Source organism: Ammospiza caudacuta, chromosome 8, assembly GCF_027887145.1.
Source record: "Ammospiza caudacuta isolate bAmmCau1 chromosome 8, bAmmCau1.pri, whole genome shotgun sequence".
Lineage (NCBI taxonomy): Eukaryota > Metazoa > Chordata > Aves > Passeriformes > Passerellidae > Ammospiza > Ammospiza caudacuta.
In genome coordinates, this window is record NC_080600.1 from 24,039,921 (window position 1) to 24,060,996 (window position 21,076).

General features: G+C 40.0%; 1 protein-coding gene across 1 annotated transcript in view; it reads right to left on the minus strand.

Annotated features, from left to right (window-relative positions):
* The window catches only part of METAP1D (methionyl aminopeptidase type 1D, mitochondrial), a 43,595-nt gene extending 26,009 nt beyond the window's left edge, over nucleotides 1-17,586 (minus strand). Inside the window, exon 1 of the mRNA XM_058809747.1 lies at nucleotides 17,551-17,586. The gene's annotated coding sequence lies outside the window, so the exon portion shown is untranslated. The remainder of the gene's footprint in view (nucleotides 1-17,550) is intronic.
* Nucleotides 17,587-21,076: the final 3,490 nt, after the last annotated feature.

Genomic DNA, 21,076 nt, shown 5'->3' on the forward strand with positions numbered 1-21,076 from the left:
CTGAGGATTAAAGCTTAAAATGAGGTATTAAAAATCACTAAGGAGAACAATATGTGGAATCCAGCCAAGGCAACTAGGTAAGAATACATAGCTTCTTTCTGCTAATTACTAAATGTTCCCATTTTTCAATCCAAAATAATGGCTGTGGTTTGAAAGACCTTTACTTGTAATTGTAACTCTAACTGTCTAATAAAACACTGACTTTGTAACCCCCCTGTTGCAAAGGTATGTCCAAGCTTCAAAAATAGGATGGGAAAGATTAAAGGTTCTTTCCAGCCCTGTGTAACCTGTGCAGCAGAAGACCAGCTCACATTTCACATGCAATAACCTGCGCATTTGCTAAAAAAAAAAGAAAAAGAAAGAAAAAAAGGAAAAAACCTCCAAGAACAACATAGGGAAATGCCTGAGGCAGAAGTTGAAACTGATTGGGCAAAGTAGAAGGACAAGAGCCCTTGAAATTAAACAAAAGCAAATTCATTCTGTTGACAGATGTTGATTACATCAAAGCCATGAAAGAACTTTTTTTTTGTTTCTCTTTTTTTCCCTTTTTTGCAACTAATACCTCCACATTTCTGTACATTATGGATATAAGGTATCTTAATCAACATAATCCAACACATGATAATTCTCAAATTTGGTAAAATTATATTATAAGAAGGTCTTAATGACAGGCTTCTCCAAACAAGAGTGTATTCACATGGTCATGTCTGCATACCCGTGCTGGTCATGCCATCATCAGCCCCTTACTTCCAGGGGTTAACTGCTCTGGCAGCCAAATAAAATACAGAGAGCGCTGTGTAATTATGGAGACAGTCAAAGGGCAGACTCTATTTTGAAATCTATTTGCACAGACAAGGTCTTCCAATTTCGCTTACAGGAAACAAGCTGGTAAAGGGGGTCTCCTCCTCTCCAGATGCTTTCCACACGTTTTTCCCACATCAGGAAATCGTGGACATGGACACCATGCAGGACTGTTTCCTGGATTGCAGAACTATGTCATTACAAGGAGAAGAGCAAGTCCCTGCTTGTGAGAAATATTTCCTCCTAATTGGATGTATTAGGGGAAAGCAAAACCCATCAGGACTACTGAAAATGTGACTAGCAGCAATTTGTAAACAGGACGCAGCCACAGCTGTCACGATGGTACTGGAAAAGAGAAAGCAGAAATGAAAGGGTAAAAACACTCTGTTTTTAACAGCATGATTGGGGAAATGAAATATTCATCAGGATAGATGTGACTTCAGTTACAACAGCAACACACTGGTGAAACTTCAACAACAGCATGCTTATGACCCTACCCTGATAAACCGAAACACAGGCCAGTATCTTGAAAACATTATATTCTAATTGGTATGGTTTTATTTAATTTTTCTGGAAATTAACAACAGAATTTGTTTAGTTAATAGAGGCATTAACAGAACTGCTCTTGTTACTCTCCTAAGAGGCAACGAAGCATAGCAATGGTCGAACAGCGACTGACTCCGGGGGAGAAGAGTCAGCCCCTGTGCCAGCATCACTGTGACTCCCCCGTGTCACTGAAAAAAGTCTGCTTTGGCCCTCAGTTATGCTCCTTGCTAATTACAATTCTGCCCTTACTTCATGCAGAGTGGAACTGGGCAATTTGTTGGCTACATGCCAATATAAATGAGTTTGTAAGCTTATAAGCTATATGGAAACAGATTTTGTTTTGCTTTACTTACTACGATTTAGTCTAGACTAACAGACTAAAATGATGAATCAGTGCCTTCTGGAATAGAGCTGTGCTTCTAATTCATTATTCAGTCAAACTTAGGGCCAACAAAATAGCTGTTCTGCAAGTTGGTAAACTGGGAAACCACAGAGACTCAGAACCCCTTCTATTTACAGGAAGGATGACAGCCTAAGGGTACTTCATCCCAATAATAACAACATTCAAGTACCGGTGCCCAGGTCATGACAAGCCATGACCCTCCCCATAGCTCCTTCAGGAAGCTGGCTTGATGCCACCTTTTATCAGCAGCAACTGACAGTGCAACTTCAACAAACAAGAAGAAAAAAATAAGTATTATATCCTTACAATCTCCTTTGACCAGTTGAGCAGTTACAAAACTGTATACACACAAACACACAGTCACACCAAGGCAGCGTAAAAAATAAATTAACTGACTGAGTAAAATTCTGGTATCATTAAACAGTACTTCTCCCTTTTATTATAGGACTTAAAATACAGCGTATAATCTAACTATAGCTAAGTGATATTCATTCCTATAGCAAAGGAAATGAACTGTTTGTTACAGAACAGGGGATCAAACTGTGCAGACACAGAGAACAGAGCATCGCAGTCCTCCAGCACAGCCTTCCTTCCCACTGTTATTTCTACTACATCTTCCCTCTCTGACAGAAAAACGCAAGAAGAAAATAAAAAGACAGTGTTGTCTAAAGCAATATCACTGCAAAATGAGATAAGTCCAGTACAAAAGCTGCACAAAGCAATATTAAGGGTTTCAATCACAGTTACTATCAAGGGAATTTAGGCTCCAGATCACAGCATCTGGCAAGTTTCAACTTCTCTGACTAGCAGGAGAAACATTCCTCTTATGTTACTGCATTCCTTTATTGAGTAAATTAATTTATCATAAAATGAATAAATTAGAATGAGAAACATATCTGTTCAGGCTTCCATATTTAAATACATTTTCCAAGCACTTTCTATCTATCTTTAGATTTTTTTAAAATATTAGAGAAATTACTTTTGCTTGAAAGACTGGTTATTGTCTTCATGATTTTGATTTTGTAGGGAAGAAACAACTATTGGAACAAGTTAGTTTTAAAAATAGCACTTGTTTCAGATTAAAAAAATAAGCTATTCAAATAGTCCTTATATACATCACAATACCAAATCTAATTGTTTATATGCACCCACCCACAGCTCTAACATTCACTGAATCCTACTGGGTTAAAATCTTTTCAGGTGCTCTGTGAAACAACTGTTTTCCAACTGGCATGGTTATGTCCTATACACATGCCTGACACAATATTAAATGTGAAAAATAAATCCTACTTTAACCTCTAAAATTTCCACCTGGAATGGAAAAAATATGTCTGGATCACCATAAAATCCTTAAAAGATTTTCCACCCTTTCAGTAGGCAAGCAACATTGCTGAAGTAAAAGTAATCTTTGCATAGGAAATTTAGGAATGCTCCTGTACATTGTATCAGCACATTCTGTGCAGTTTGACACATGGGAAGAGAACAGGCAGTCAGTCCTTTTTCTGCAGTATTTTCCATGCATCTACAGCCAAATCTCTAAGGACACAAGATGATTTCTGAATCATAGGTCAATCTTATTTTAAAATTAAGGAAAAAAGTGCACATGGCCAACAACTTTGGGATGAATACCTTAATAAAATAAGATTACATTACTACTCATTTGGTAAAATTGACAACTAGTAGTATTTCTTGCCTTGTGTTAAAAGTTGTTAATTACGTGTATTGTCCTGTTTTCACCTGAAAACACAAGTTCTGTTAGGACAGTAAGTGTTTACTGAGAAAACAAGTGTACATCCTTTGCTAGGGTGATGAGTCTAAGGCTGGGGAATTACATCCTGTAATCCAGATTTCAAAATACAGGAGCACGGGGGTCTGAGAGCTTACAGCTTCTTCTGCTAAACTGCTGTGGTGGTAGAAATAAGCTCTTATTTTTATTTCAAGAAAATGCTCTGCACAAGAAGATGTCTAATCAAGAGCTTGCTGCAGATAACTTGTAGCATCCTGATTAAAACATTTATTTTTAAACCAGTCAGTCATTACCATGTGCTATTTATGCGTTACTTGGAAGCTTATTCATAAATATGTGACATTTGGGTCACTGAGTGAATTATAATGATAGAATTATGGATCAAATTTGAAAGAGTAGAGTATAGTGTTTGGGAGACGTTTTAAATGTTTTTAAACACCTTTCACTTATCTCCTTGCTTAACATTTACAAAGACCTCTTTTTAGCATAAAAATCTCTTTCTCAAACAGTGATACAGGAAGAAGTTGTTTACATTTTCAGAAGTACCAACATACATCACTTATGACAAAAAAACCAAGCACTCCATAAGAAATGCTCAATCACTGTCAATCATACACACTAAAATATACATAAACCAAAGCATGTGGTATGAACTGTATTAGACTCAAACTGAACAGAGAATTACAACTATAACAAACAAAACCCAAATAATTACTAGTGACTCACAGGCCTATTTACACATCTCACCAAACTATTGGAAAGGTAGGTAACCATAGAAACCTGTCAGCCTAAATTCAGCACTTTAAAATTTGTATTTAGTTTAAAATGCTGACAATTCTTTTTCTATTTGACAAAATTCGTATTTTTAAAGGATTCAGTTTTTGCTTTGGTGCTTAAATAAATGCCTAAAATGATTTCATTTACTGGTTACTAATAATTTGCCTTTTATATTTGATTTTACCTGAGCAAAAATTGCAGTTTACTCTCAGTAATACAAAATGTTAATATATTTTAATATCACAAATTAATTTCTAACATTTCTTTAATGACTGAAATTAAATAACAATATAAAACAAACACTTCTGCACTTACTATGAAATGTTTTGTGCATGGACTTTTTTAAGCTGCACACCAGCAGAATAAAGAAATTACTGAAATTAACTGTTAAAACTGAAATGCTAATAGCCTTTTCAACTTATACTTCTTTTTCACTGACAATTGCAATTTGCATGGCTTAAAATTTAATACTATCATTAGTACTAATGTCCTATATTTTACTTCATAATCTAAATGAGTAAAATATTATTTTTGTAGTTCACTGGCTCTTATACTTAGGCTGTAATGTTCAGTGTGTATTTCATTATGTAGATGAGCAATGGAAGTTGTCTAACATGATTTAAATGGGTCAACAGTATTTTCCTATTCACATTAATCATCCAGACAGCCACACAGAAAAAAAAATAGCCTTGAAAACTAACCTAGGAAATCCCTTTTTATCAGAGACTCTTCGCCCCACTCCACCAGCAGCAAGCAATGCTCCGGGAGAAGGGAGCCCCGGGAAGGGGCGGCAGGGCCGGGCCCCGCTCCCCTGGGCGCGCTCGGCTCCCGGCGCTGCCGGCCCCGCTGCCCGCGGCCCCGTGCCAAGAATGATTCTCGTCCCGCCACGTTCAATGGGAGCTGTGTGTTGACAAACTGAGCAAATCTGAATCGGCAAAATTCATTCTTGGCACGGGCACACACAACTGCGCTGAAAGCAAAGGCGCGCTGCCCGCTCCCTGCACTGGCAGCCGGCTCCTCCTGGCGCAAACACACTTGCCAGGGCTCCCGCTGGAGTCAAAGGACACAGGATGAGGCCGTTTATTGCCAATTGTTTATAAAACACACCAAAATTAAGGGTTCTATTCTCAAGCCATGTAACCACCATCTACGGCCCACTTCATATATGGCATATGGCAAATAAAATGGCTATTTATAATTAACATGGCCCTTCTGTAGAAAGGAAAGCTATTCTAATAGATGATAAAGGGGAAGAACATAAGTATAAAACAGGCAGAAAAGAAAAGAATTATTGTGTACTAAACATTTAGACTAATTTATTTAAAAAAACAAACAAACCTCAAACCCCAAACAAATGAACAAAACCCCAAAACAAACAAAAAGAAAAACAAAACCAAAACCCTCATTTCTGAGCTATCTTCACCAGGTTATTCACTCACTTTGTATGGTTTATTGGACTATTCTACTGTCTGATTTTCTACGCTAGACGGAGTAAGCAAGGAGTCTTTGCAAGAATTTAGGTCTCAAACTCCTTTTTCTAGACTGAAAAGGGTTTACACAGTCTTTTCTGCACAGACAGTAAATCCATAATAAGTGTTTTGCTCTCCACAAGATGAAGATAATCTAACTTGCCAGCAAAATATGACAGGCAATTCTCCTGAGCATGTTTAACTACCTTGTGTGCAAATCTGGGCAGTAATCTATGAAATTCTCTATAGGGACATCCACTTAATCAATTACTAATCTGTAAACTCAACTCAGAATTTCTGGATTCAGTGAATTACATGCTAAAAATCCTGCTGCATACTTTTTTCACATGGAAAATGTGAAGTCTATCTCAGTCTATACTCATGGCCTATTGAAAAGTGATGTGACTGTGAATTTGAGTCTTACAGCCCTGGCCACAATTTCATAAGTGTCAAGGCTCCAGATCTGTATTCGGTAGGCAAAGAGCTACAATGAAGCTGATTCTGCAGTGGCTGTTCCCCTGGCAAAGGCACAGTCCTTGGAAGTGCTACGCCCATGCCTGGGCCACGTTTGCTCCTCCTGCAGTGGCTGGTAGTCCATTGTCACCGCGTGTCACACTGGAGGAGACACGAGAGAACTGCTCCCTTTCCCCAGACACTCCAGCAGATTATTTTCATCAGGCCGAATTTCCAGCTCCCAACACCCCACCAACCTGTTTGCAACACGCGACTGGTTTCCGCAGCTGGGGATACTGCTGCAGCAGCTCTGCCGAAGTCTTTCCATCAGCTACCTCACTCTATACCTGATTTTGTGAAGCAGCTTTTAGAGAAGAGTTATTTGGACAAAACAACCTCCAAATGAACAAAAACAAGACTGCCTTTATCAAGGGGATTTTAGAAACAGCCACTTCAGAGCAATCTTTGGTTTGCTCTGCAATTACACTCTTGCCAGAAAACATGTATTAGTTAAGGAGAGTACTCTACAACTCAAAACTCTTAGACAACATAATGGTACTACTCAGAGAGCTGCTGGGACAGTTATACCAGTAAAATAATTCTTGCTGGTACAACCTGATCTTTTGGAGCAAGCTTTGATTTACGCTTTCCCAGAAGAGAACTATTCTCATGAGATGAGCCTCTGCTGATTTAGCAGGGTGTGTTAGAGCATGAATAATTTTTTATAAACCCAGACAAGACCCGCTACTGTATTTACTTCTTTAAAGAACACCCACTTCTACCATGACTCACAGAATTCTGTTAATAATAATAATCAGTGCAGAACAACCAGAAATGGCTTGGAGAGGTCAGACCTGCCTAGCCACCTCAGAGGAGCGAGTTCAAAAAGGACATGGCAATGACATTAAGCCTTGTCATCACCTACCATTTCATGCACAAGGCACGAGTGTGATTTGATGCTCAGATCACAAATGACCATGGGCAACACCTCCTCTCAGTATCAACCCAGCATGTCTTTGTGAGATGTCTATCCACTTTGTCCAGTGGAAAAGGACCTCAACTCAACAGCACTAGATGAGTTTACAAGCACACTCCAGAGCAGAGAAGTCAAGCAGAATACAAGCAGATCTGCAGTGACTGCACCATTTCTTACACAAAGCATGTCCACTTTACATGGAGGGAAGCTAGAAGTTTACTCTTGCTTCTGCCCAACTCCATCTTCACCTGTGTCTATCAGTAAATCTGAGACTTCCAGAACAGCTGGAATTTATATGAGAAACAAACTTGCCATTTTCTTTCAATGTTATGCCACATTTGTTGACTTTCTTTTTTAAAAAAATGCATAAGGCAGGATGCAATGTAAATTTATGTACAAGAAAGCATGAAACAGATCATCTGAGAAGTGTACAAATTTCTACATAGAACATCTGATATGCTGTAAGTAATAATGTATACATTCAGACTGTGTTATTACTGCAATAGCTCTTTATGGTTCAAAATAAGCTTGATCTAAAATGAAGCATAACTTTAAACAGGTTTTAACAATGAATACCTGAACATAAACATATTTAAAATGTGAAAGCTGGAGACTTTATAGAGCTGGTTAGTGGCTGGTTATTTATAATCTAAAGTCAAAAGAACAGTGTGACTTTCAAAAACACCCAGGGAAGTTTTCTCAGGCTGCACACTGGAGAGTATGTCTGCCAAAAGACCTCCAAGGAGCTCTGAAGAGCCCTTTATTCTTCCTTCTAAGGCTTTCATGCAGCAGAGCAGCCTGTTGAGCACTTGGGTTTTAACATTCTCCTTTTTCTTCAGAATTTATGAAGGGGAAGACATTATTGATTTGGAAAGGACATAATCTCCAAAAGAACAATGGACAAACTTTCCATACCTTGCTTCAAGTCATACAAAGAGGGTAAAAAATGATCAACTGAGAAGAAACCCTTATTATACAACAACACAATTTTAATGTTTTGAAACAGTTCCTCTTAAAAAATCTTCTAGAGTCTGTTTTCACCCTAGATAACACTAAAGGCCAGTGGCATGATCTGAACTAGTGAACACCAAATATTACTTTTCTTAAATGGAAACTAGAACTTGGCTTCATACAGTGACTTCATACTTAGTGTGTTATAAATTGCTTTAAATACTGGCAGGCAAACAGCCATTATGCACTCAAGAGCTCATACGTAAGAATACTCAGCATTTTGATAGAGCTTTTCATCTTCAGAGTGCTTTACAAACAACTCATTAATCTCAACCAATGCACCTGCAAGGTAGATAAATATCTGCATTGTAGGTGGAGAAAGACTGAAAGTTCACTGACTCATGCACAGCCATGATCACTAGCAGCCCCAAATATCCCCAGCTCCTGGCCCCTAGTGCAGTGAAGGACCTGAGCCCCACTGTGTGTTGAGCTCACAACTTCTCCTGAGCCACAGAGCTGCAGGAGAACTTCTTTTACTGCGAGGCACTGGCAGAGTGCTGGCCTGGCTGGAGACCCTCCCTTTCCCAAAGCTGGTAAGTTCCCAAGGACTGCAAGCTCCCACCAGGATCACCAACCCCAGGAAGAGGGAAGTCCATGAGACACTAAAGTGAGACTCACAATATAGATTCTCAAACTGATTCACGATCAAGCAGTGAGCTGGAAAAGCCTCTGCACTGCCAGAAGCCTTTGCCTCTCTCCCTGTTTATTTCTAGCTGCTGCACAGACTCCAGGGCAGCAGATTCCTACAAGTCAGACAACAGAACCCTGAAGTCTCTGGCCTCTGAGTACTGCCACAATTCAAGAAAACAGCTTCACTCCTCTGGTGTTCTCTAACTATTAAAAACTTGTAATGAAATTTGCCTTCAAGAATTGTAATTCTCTTCCCTGTTGGTGACTGGAAAAAAAAAATTGAACCTGATTGCACTGCATGATTGTACTTTTAACTTTCTGAGTTTTAAAAGTATCAGATATGATTTTTCTTAAACCTCAGAAATACCAGGAATGTCAAATCTGGAGCAGATGAGAAACGTGGAAAGCGTGAACAATACAATACACATACTGTGCTACAACAGTCTTTATATGCCCTTACACCGAGAAAATGAATAATGACCTTTTAGTAATAACATATTTACTTCTGATGTTTATTAGTCACTAAATTTAAATATATAAATCTGACAATCCTTATCTGTTCATTCTTCACATTTGTGAGCCCAGGGCTTAGCAAGTTCTCCAGCCACTGTAGTTCCTCCCAGGGTAAACCACTCATGTTTAAAAATATAGGTTAATCAGACAAACTGTTACAATAACAGAAAAACAAATCCCACTTTTTCTTAAGATATTGAAGAAAAAAGTCTCTCTACAATTAAAGGTATAAGCAAACACAAGCAGCAAAAGATAAATGAATGGCAAAAATGTATGTAGATAAAAGAGCTCAGCCAGCCTGCCCAGTTGAACTAGATATAAAAGGCAAAATAAGAAGAAAGAAGCAGCCTTTAATACTCTTCCCCACCTTAGTGTTTTAAACTTATCAAGAAAAAAAAAATAACAAGCCCACATAATCCAAAACAAAATGAAGAAACAACTCCTGATCATTAAACAGAAACGACAAGTTCCCCACATTTAGAAGACTTTTAAGCTTATTATTTCATTGATTTAAAGTGAGCTTGTGTCTGACTGCCAACATCATGCTTTTAAAAAAGAAGTCAAATCTACAACTCCCAATGAAAACAAGGACAGATAAGAGCAAATTAAAAATATAACATACAGGAAATAAAATTGGATTTAATTACATTGAACATTAACATTAATTCTGCAATCACAAAGAAATTCTAAAAATATTTTCTAAATTAAAAACTCCACTATAAATAATATGCAATCTTTATATAATGTAATTTTTCCAAAAGAAGGAAACAGATTAAAGAGCAGCATGCAAGAACAAAATTTAAATCTGCAATTGTATCCACTAAACTCTGGAAGCCTAACAATGATGATGCAGTAAAAAACCACCCAACATCACAACCGTAATGCCGCAACATTTTTTGCTATTTTGTTTAATAACTCATCACTTTCTTTGTATGCAGTAATGAAGAGATGTCACAGCAACTCGTGTCTGTCTCTGTGTGCTCCATTCTTTCCTGCTCCTGTTTTCAGGGTAGGTTAAAAAGAATCTTTTCTCCTAATCATCAGCAAACCAGTACCAGATTTCACTTGTGGTAAAGTATGCTACCCATCAGTACAAGGCAATGCTCCATAAAAACAACAAAGAAAATAAAAAAGCAAGAGGCAAGGTCTGAACACATTTTTCTTTCAATTCCCTTGGGAATCGTGGTTCTATAGGTCTTGAATTCCCAGGCAGAGGGGATCATGTTCATCAGCTATGGCAGCTCCTCTGGGCCTAAGTCCAGGTAGACTGCTTGTCTAAACTTGATGAAATATAGGCGCCATCAGGTAACAGCAGTGCTTGGGGAGACTCCAGAAATGTGTAACTGAAAACTAAAAAATGAAATTAAAACAAGGCTGTAGCCAATCAGCCTCTTTCTACAGGATGCAATAACTGCAAGGCAAAGAGTTTACAACATACAGACTGCTCCTTATATATGGTCTTTTGCCTCTTCACATAGATAATATGAAAGCTGGATTGGGCAGACAAGCATATTTTAACAAACACTGATTTTAAATAGAAATACTTAGGAAAGAAACCACTGTGACAAATACAAATAGCTTGAATAGAACAAACATTAAAAAGAAGTCATTGCCCTGTAACCCACTCCCCCTCCCACTACATTACTTCAAAATATTTTCAAATTAAATTTTCATGGTAATAAGTATTGCTAGATCAACAGCACTGGGATGTGGTGTCTGGAAGCACTGCAAGCTACCCATCATGGCACATCATCATGTCAAACTGTCAAAAGAGAAGGAGAGGCAGCAAGACCCTCACTAGATGTGCATTTTGAAGTGCTACAGGAATATGCTTGTTTGGGAGTGGGGAAGGAAGGAGGAACCAAAAAAGGAAAATTACCAATGCCCAGTTGGTAAGATCATTGTAACTGGGTGTCCTAAAGGTAGTCTTAGCACAGAAAAGGCCTTTTCAGACTGCATACATGATCAAGTACTCCATAAAGTTTTGAAATCACAAATTGCAGTGGACCAGCAGGACTGTCACTGGAGAATGCCCAAAAGCATCTCCTAAGCTTTTGTTTAAGTTTCCTCTTGATTCATAACTGTCACAATCAGAACATCATGTCTAATATATCCAAATATCATGGAAAGGAAAACCAGCTTAGATTTCATGACACAGACCTCCACTGCAGCTTTAGCATCAAAACAGGTTCAACACCAGAAGCAGCTTGTCTTCAAGGTGACTTCAGCCAAAATCCACATATCTTCAGAATAAAAAAAAAGAGAATACCATAACACCACAGAAATATTTTTTTGTATCCTCAACCTTACACTCCGACTACAGCTATACATGGAAAGCCACACAAGAAATGAGGTGAAGTGTGCCAAACTGGCTCAGCAGGGTTCCCCCTGCACAGCTACAGAACACCCACAACACACAAACCCCAAATTTTACAGACTATGTGGTATGTTGTTTTTATGTGCACCTTAAATTCAGCTTCTGGTCTACACAGGGTAACTCAGTGCAAAAAGTTGAGTGAAGGAAGTTCTGTATCTAAATCTAGAAAGCACTTTACCTATGTCCACTGCTGAACTGCAAGTTTGCCTGGTAACTTGGGAGCAGCAGGCACCAGGGCAGGCTCAGGCCCTGTTTCATCCTGCTGATGCTGTGCTGCCACAAAACCCTCCAGAAATTACTCCCTCAGTGCTAGAGTTTCTCCATCCATCAGCTAGTGCTCATGATTTCAGCCCCTTTTGTCTGCTTAGCTATCTGCACTGTGAGCTCTCAGAGGCAAAATAAAATGTTTTATTATATGTTCACAGGACATTTGATCCTGTGATTTCAGGGAGTGAAGTTATCTACTCTAAAATAAAAGGCAATTCACTATTTGAGGTCCAGAATTTCTTCAGGAATGATCCAATCCTTCATTCTTTCTCCTCAAATGCTATATATTACTCTAAACAAGCCTAGAGACCTGTCTTAAACTCTACCACTATTCTTGATGTTTTAAGTAACAGAACATGCAAAGACCAAGTAGCCAGACACTTCACAGTTTGATCCTGCACATAGCCTTGGCAGGATCATCTTCCAGTATAGATTTTAGGAGTCTGTATTTTTGTTCCCTTGAATTTAATCTCTAAAGATTGTGAAGTGGTATTCTTTATTTCACTGATTTGCTGTATGAGTATACAGGAGGTTAAATCAGTTATTTGGTTCTTTGCAGAACAACACTGGAATTTGTGTGTTGGTTAACACTGCATTTGTGAGCCTGAAGAGTAAAAGACTAAAGCAACACCTAAAGGAGAGACAAAGATTGCCTTCTTTGCTGCCCAGAGGCAGCACTGTACTGAGTATCTTGAATTAAAATCACAGACATGACTTTCCATTTCAGACTTTCTACCCTGTTACATGGTATTATGTTGAGCCTTTGCTTCTACATCTGCAGGCAGGTGAGGAAATGCCAGATGACAGCAGGCTCTGGCAGGCAGTGTAGAAGTTGTGCATGCCAACAATCCTCACTCCAGACATCCCCATGTCCCACTGTGAAGACAGCACTGGAAAATCCACTTTGGAAGCACTGCAGCAACAACTCCCTACAATGGGGCATCCCACTTTCGTTCTAGAGTAATTCCCAGAGTTTCATGGTATTTTCCTTCAGGGTCAGCAGCCTATGCACAAAGGTGGACAATGGCCCTTCAGCAAATCACCACACCAGGGCAGTGAGCTTCTGCAGATGGTGGAGAAGCTCAGAGCTCTGCCATAGGAATGGAAAGAGGAAGTAGCTCTTTTCTGCTTAGAGAAAGCTCCAGGTGAGCTTTAAGGAGAATTCTGCAAAATTAAAAGTGATACAGACAAAATACAGTTTCACACAAGGTCAATTTTGTCTGAAGGCTTATGGCTGGGCTTACTTTCCTTAACTTCTGGCATATGAAAATGTACCTGTGCAATACATTTATCACAGACTAAACACTGGCAGATACAGGACACTACCTGGGACCTGGGCACCCAAGCCGTAAGGCATGCAGAGCAGAGAAAGCATTCACAAAAATCTGAACCTAAGTACTCCTCAGGAACTCGTCATTAACTTTGTCTCCATGAGGGTTTTAGCTGCAACCACAACGGTGACACTCTGGTGCCAGGGCAATGGGCACCTTCTTACGAAGGAGAAACGACTTCTTAGTCTGAAATGCATGGCTATGAGAGTAGGTGGGGGTCACTAAAGCTGTTGATGTGGCAGAAAATGTTGGTTTTCAGCAGCTGTCCAGGACATCTGCTAATGACTTTCCTTCATTTAAAGGCAACCCTAGCTAATGCTGAGAAACCTAAGCTCACAGAGAAACCACACCCTACACACCCACCCACAGCCAGAAGAGAGAGATCTCGGCAGAAAAAAAGCCACAGTGTGCTGCCAACAATACATTACCTCTCAACTGAGAGAACAGAGCGATTGAACACTTTATTGAAAGGGGAATATTTTTCTCTCATGCCTCAAACCATGAAAGTGCATGTCTTCCCCAGGGCTGCTGCACAGTTGAAATGGGAATAATTCCTCGCCTGCCTGATTAGTTTTGAGACAGAGATGAAACTACCTCAAGATTACTTAAAAAATGTTGAAAGTGTACTACAATCAAATGGTTTGAACTTCCACCATGCATCACTTGCAGCTCATAATGCTAATGTTAAATTCTGGAGACACGAGTCTGTCTACAAATTAATGGAAAATGTGAATTAACATTTTCTTCCAGCTAATTGCTCAATGCATATATGGCACAGCGCAGCCAAGCAGATTAGATCTTGAAAACTCCCTTGCACAAGTTTTAAACCATTTTTTCTCATTTGCCAAAAAAATCAGAATTACAGGACATATTTAATTGTAAGTCTGAAATACCAGGAAACAGTCAAGTCTCCCCAAAACTGTTATCTGTACATTCGATGGTTAATTAAAAAAAAAAAAAAAGGTTAGAAGTACTGGAAGTTACTGTAGGTGAGTATTAATTGTTTGAGTTGTACATTTGTGAACTTCTTTTTAACAGTGAGAAAAATACAAAGTGATAGTTCTACCATTTGAATATTAATAATGCTAAGAAGACTTTTATGATTCATTCTTAACATGAGAATGGTATCTAATATGCTGAAATTTGTGATTAAATATGCTTATCAAAGAGCAAGCTATAACAATTAAAAAAAGAGAAATATAACTCCTGTTTCAAAATGCCCCATCAGAAAGATGGAAACAGACTGATTCAGTAGCATATGGCAGCAAAAAAAAAAATCTGAAATGAATACTTTGATTTCAGGAAAAAAAAATCTAATTTTGAGTCCTTTTACTTCCTCTTAGAAATACTGAAAAGTTTGAATTTTGTAAAACCATGAGCATTACCAAGGTCTGCAGATTAAAAAAAAGCAAGAAATGAACTGTATCAGAAACAGTGCTCAGTAAAAGAGTCAGTAAAGCAGGTACTTTATTTATTTAATCACTTCCCAGATGGAGACCCCTTAGCACACTTCTGTCCAGTAACATGCACAGTCCAACATAAAATGGCAATTTAAAAGTTCATTACCAGTTTTACCACCCTAAATGTCAAAGCCGTGTCTGACCAGAATAAAAAACTACGTAAAATGACTTGTCTGCACTCCATCCAGAGCACATAAACCAGATCACTTCACACTGCCTCAGTTCCTTGCTACACCTTCTGTATTAGTCCAACTAATGTTTGTAACTTGTGAAGTGCTTCAGGACAGTTTGATGATTTTCATATAAATACCCTTCTGGAGAAGAGTTTAGTATTCCTTCTATACACAGTTTTGGCTAACCTAACTACAAAATATAGAAAATACTCAACCATGCATTACTGACAAGGCTTGTGAACCAAACTTGTGACCTATACAGCCCAAAAAAGAAAAAAGAAAAAGAAATCAAAAACCCCAAGCAAACCCCAACTTATTTCTAATGAGACTTGGCACTTCTGGACAAACTTGACAGTGTGAGGCTCTGAAGCTGTACCGCAACAGTACCAACTCCAGCTATGTCCCTCTGTTTCCATAAAAAATAAAAAAGGTTTAAGGCATTTCCTCCTCATTTTACTAACAGAGGGGAAAGAGTAACATTCTCAGAAGAATTTTGAAAACAAACATCTCTGAAAGGCTCTGTAGTCACAGAAGAAGAAGGATCCCATAACATCTCATATTCTGTGGTGCTGGAGACAGCCATGGTTCCAGTCAGGGGCAGTTTGCAGGTTCCCCACTGAGGAGCCTGTGGGGAAATTCCCAGTTCCACAAGGGGCTGAACAAGGCAGCCCAGCCCCTTACTGAGCAAACAGCCAGCCTGGGAACACAAACTACACATGCAAGGGATGTATCACACCCCACCAGTCTGTACTGAATTGACTTTAAAAACCTGGCCCACAGTAATTCACACAGCTTAGCACAGAATTCTGATTCATTGTTAGGGGAGCAAGATCAGGAATCAGTTATATCAGTATGGAACACAAAAGTAACTCAATTTACATGGGATGCCTTCTCATCAACTATTTCCCTGTGGCACTAAACCCTGAAATTTCATTATAAGAAATTAGGGGCTTCTACTCTACAATAATTCACCTGTATAAAATAAATCGATCTGTAAGAGATTACTACGCTTTAAACCATCTAAGATACAATTGTAGATATAAATGCAGCTCTTTCATGTGTCCTACTTTATTACCAATAAAGTAGCACAGATTTAATTACAATAATACCTGAAACTGTGATAATATCTAATCAGACCATTTACAAGCCAGTGAATCAGCACACAATCCATACTATTTCTAACTACAAACTGTGACAGTGACTTGATGTCTCTGTGCTCTGGGTGCTTCCTAGTACAGAATAATAAATTCAATTCCCACTCCTATGCATCACCTGTAAAATTGTTTTTGAATATTCTTCAAGAAAAGGTGCCAGCTAAAATGCAGGTCAACCCACTGCTAGTCCACTCTGAAATGCAGCATTTGAGCACACAGAATTTCACAAAGGTTGGTGGAAACCACTCACACCCTAAAGAGTTGTGTGCCCTCTCCTTGGACTGAATTTTGACATTAGCAAGGCAGAGACTACTCAAATAACTTCCCTATATGATTACTGAAAAGTACTTTTTAATTTCCTAGTATTTTCCAGTCAATTTTATTTTTTAATAAAGGGTTTTTTTAGGCTAGCCTAAGTCCTTCTGATATGTGGATAAAGCATTTAATCAGTATACAGCTTCCAAGATCCCTGCTGCTCAAATGCACTTATGCAGAAACAATTCCATAATAAAGAAAACTTTCATCATTTATAAAAATGTAACATCAGATACATTAAAAAGAATAAGAGGCTATAAAAAAGTAATTTTTGTTCAATTAAGATGGAATTGATAGCCTTAGATGAACAGAAACATAATTTAAATTACTTTTGTCTTTCGGTATTTGCAAATTAAATTATACTGAACTGTCCCATTCGGGGAAAATTGAACTTTGTTTAATCAGTTTTGTCTTAACTATGACAGTTTCACTTTCTTAAGTATCTGTAAAAGCATATCCCATAGGGAAGCTGAACAAGGTTTGATGCCTGAACGGAAGGTAGGAAGGCTTAGCAAATGTAATTCGCTAGGTTCTTTTAACTGGATGACGGACATCGGGCTTTTAAGGGCGCACGGGGCTGAAGACGGGTGTAGGACATGGGCACAGGACTTAGGCTTGTGAAGGGTTATGTGGTAGAGAAAGGGCTCAGAGAACCTCAAGGCACGGGGGACAAGGGGCCCTGACAAGCCATTGCACAGACGGGCGCGCCAGCAGGTAAGGAATCTGCACTTGAACGGCTTGGTAAAAGAAACACGTACACTCATGTCACATTACTTCAGCAGCAAAAGTCACCAGAGCAGAAGCAGAGCAGAACATTCCCACCGCCTTCCCGCACCGCGGGCTCCCCGGGAGGTGCCGTGTGTGGGCCCCAGGCCGAGCACGGCACCGGGGGAACTCGCCTGAACAGGAGCCGAGCCCTGACAGCTGCGGCCGCCGCTGCGGGGCCCCGCCGCCACACGCCGCCCCCCGCCCGCCCGGCGGAGCGCTCTCTCGCGGCCCTCGGCAGGCGCGGCGGCGCCGGGACCTTTCGCTCCTCGATTTCAGAGCGAGCCCCGACTGAGCGGCGGCGGGCGGCGGGAAGAGCAGAGCGGGGCCGGGCCCGCGCCTCACCCCGGCGGCGGCGGCGGCGGCGGCGGCGCGCACTCACCTCCGCAGCGCAGCGCGCGGGCGGCTCTGGGCGCCGCCATGCTGCCCATGTGAGGCGGTCACGTGGCCGCGTGTGGCGGCGGCCGGGAGCGCCCCCCGCCCGCCCTCGGCCGGCGCGAGCGCGGTGTGAGGGCGGCGGGCGGGATCCGCCCTGCCGGGGCCGCGCGCCGCTCCGCTCCCGTCTGTGGTCCGGTCCGGTCCGCCCGGCCGCGGCTCCCTGTGCCCCGGGGTGCTGCTGGCTGCCCTTCCGTACGGCCCCATGCTGCTCTGCTCACCGGCCCTAGCTGCAGTGGTGACTGCTCCTTCCGCAGCGGGACAGAACTGCCGAAAGCGGGACTCGGTCCCGCATGAATGCAGCCGTACTATTCCATGAGGGCTGGAGCTGCCTCATAATTTCTTGCCATTAAAAAATAAAGAAAACCCCAACCAAGCAAGCAAACACCACCACCCTCCCTTCAGCTTGTACTTTTGTGAATAAAATAGGAACTACTCTTTATGAACTAATGAATGCAAAGGAAAACCTGGAAGGCAGGTGCCAGGAGGATGGTGCCAGACCTTTTGCTGTGGCGCCAAGTGACAGGATGAGGAGCAGTGACCGTAACTAAAACACAAGTTTCATCTCAGCAGGAGGAAGAGCTTTACGTTGAGGGTGGCAGAGCACTGGAGCAGGCTGCCCCGGGAAGGGCTGCATTCTTCTCTGCAGACATTCAAAACTCACCTGGATGCATTCCAAAATATGGAAATAATCCAAGTATTCCTTTCTTACATCCTCACACACATGTAATGATCTTCGTGTCCTTACATACATTCATGGGTACACACGCAGCAGTAAATTGTGGGATAAGTAAGTAAATTGTCAAATGAGAACTCAGGCTGTTTAGCTCCAGATTTATTTACCTCCTGGTACAGCCATAAGTAATTTTTAACTTCCCATGTACAAGTTCTATGATTTAGTTAAGAATAGACTCAAAGCCCAAATACCTTACACTGCCTCCAAAAAATAAAATATTCCACTTATAGCCACATTCTGGATGAACTGACATGTTTCATCATCATTATTCAGTAGGGGGAGAATTATAAGATTTTCAGAAATAAAGCTATAGGAATAAATATAGAGAAAGCATTGCTAGGCTGATCAGTTACACCTCGTGAGTACCATTACCCTCTGCTCACTGGTGACAGCTATGCACACATTTCATTTGCAGAGCCCGAATGTGCACGTCTTCACTTTGCTCTTAATTCTACAATGTAGTATGGTCTTTCAGGAGCATCATTTTATCCTCTTTTGTATCTTCCAAGGCTTTAGGAATCCAGACACTCAACCACTAGTTCTGTAACATCAATGTGCAGTGTAAAGCAATCACACATTCTGCTGCTTGGCCTAAGCAACTATATATAATTGCTTATTTATTATTACTACATACTTATAGTATATATATATAAACAATATATACTCTTGAGGGGGTGTCCTTGTGTGTGCTTAAAGAGAACAGCACACTTCACATGAAAGTATCCATATCCATGTATGATGAGTAATTAGCCACATTTTCCTCAACTGTCACTAAAGGAAAAAACCAGAGACCTCTAAGGTAGCCTAATCTCACCTTTCTTATTTGAGTCAGCAAGTATTTCCTACTCAGTGGAACGAGGCCACTGTTAGAGAAAATGAAGTGAATGCTTAGCTTTTTTTCTGCAGCTGTAAGCCCTAAATTCCTTTATTGTAACAGCCTGAAAATTGGTTGATGGCATAAGAAAATGGAGGCAATTCTAGTTATGCTGCTACCACCTTTGTAATTACCTTGTCCTTAAGTGTCAGGCTATTTCACAAATACTTGTAGGTACTGACTAGTGGTTAGATTGGACCAATTATTTTTGCATGCCAGAAAATAAGAGGGGATCAATCAAATTACGATCAATTACATTTCAAGCAAACTGTGTAATTTTTGCAGTCTCTGGATGCATCTTCAGTCAGTAACAGTCAGTAGTCTCTAATTTATGCTTAGATGCAGGTTTTCTCCTTTTGCTAAGAAATAGAAACAACAGATATCATTTTTAGGACCTTTATAGCAGTAAAATGGGGGTGAGTGTTTCTGAAAAGAGAGACAGACCAGATCCTAACATAGCAAACCTGAAAAAAATCATACTCCACTACGTTCAAGTGGTCACCCAAAGCAAATACATCACTTTCTTCTTCATGTGTATAATTATCTTTTGGTTACAATTGACAAATCCCCCTGAAATATTTAAGATGGACAGTGATGTCTCAAGACAGCCTGAATGTCAGGTTGAGAGGTAGTTTTGGAGAAATTAATTTTCAGCTCAGGGTTTATTCAACACATATGTATGAAAGACTGTCCTTGAAGAATGTTTCACATCCCATCTCACTTGCATTGGTTCTGTGCTGTGAAAGTCACCAAGCACTAAATGTAGAATCTTAACTTTATTTCCTCCCAAAATTGGGTAGGCTGATATTAAAATAAGTAAAAGTGTGCTAAAGAAGACATAAAGCTAGGTTTTTACATGCAAGTTTCAAAGCAGTCTGTAACAGACTGTAAGGCAACAGAGTTGTATTTTATGCACACACAAGTTCTTTTATAGAGCAATATAGAAACACACTTCTAGTTTAAGTACAGAAGCTGAGGTTAGGCTTAGATTTTCCTATCTAAGATTGTCTTAAAAGATGATTTAGTTCCACAGCAGCTTTTGCTGATGAGACTGACGCTGTTTAGGTCCTGCTCTAATCACAAATAGGTTTTCTTTTTTTCAGCACTGATGTTCATCTGATCCAGGGTGAGAGAGTCTGGAGCCCTGAACTTGCAAAAACCCATAAATCTCCCACATTAGTGATACAAAATATATATAACCAGGTAAAGCTACACTAAATAAAATTTACATTGCACCTTGAGGGAAAGAAAAATAACCTATTTACAGATCCCCATCATACTAAATTCATTCTAGGCAAAGATTTACTCTTTACTATGAAACTATGAAGTTTTAAAACATGAACACCCCATAACAGCTCAGAGAAAAGCCTATCTAGAAAAAAAGGAAAGCATCTAAAAATAACAGCTATTGAACATGGAATATCTCCCTTATTGCCCTACCATTCAGAAACAAAAAAGGGATGTCAAGCTCTTCCCATTGATCTAGATTTTCTTTAGGTTTTATCTCTTCAGCTCAAACTGTGCAACAACCACAAATGGAGCACACACCTCCTGTGTGAGGAATGTTTGCAGCATTACATGTTCTTTATTTACTGAAGAAAGAAGCTAGTGCTACTCTCAGAAAAAAACCAGTGCACAGTACTGCTCCTGCTATATAGATTTTTTTGTACAGGCAAAGAGGGAATTCTGAATCCTCTTCCCAAGGCTTTGTCTTCTTGGTGTCATTACCTGAGATTCCTCCAGTTTGGGTCGGAGCTTTATATCTGAAATGAACTTTGAAGAGTCAGTGTAGGACATTTTTCCAACCTTTATTCTCTGCCTCTGCTCTGGAGAATTAAACATATTTTGAACATGAAAGTATGA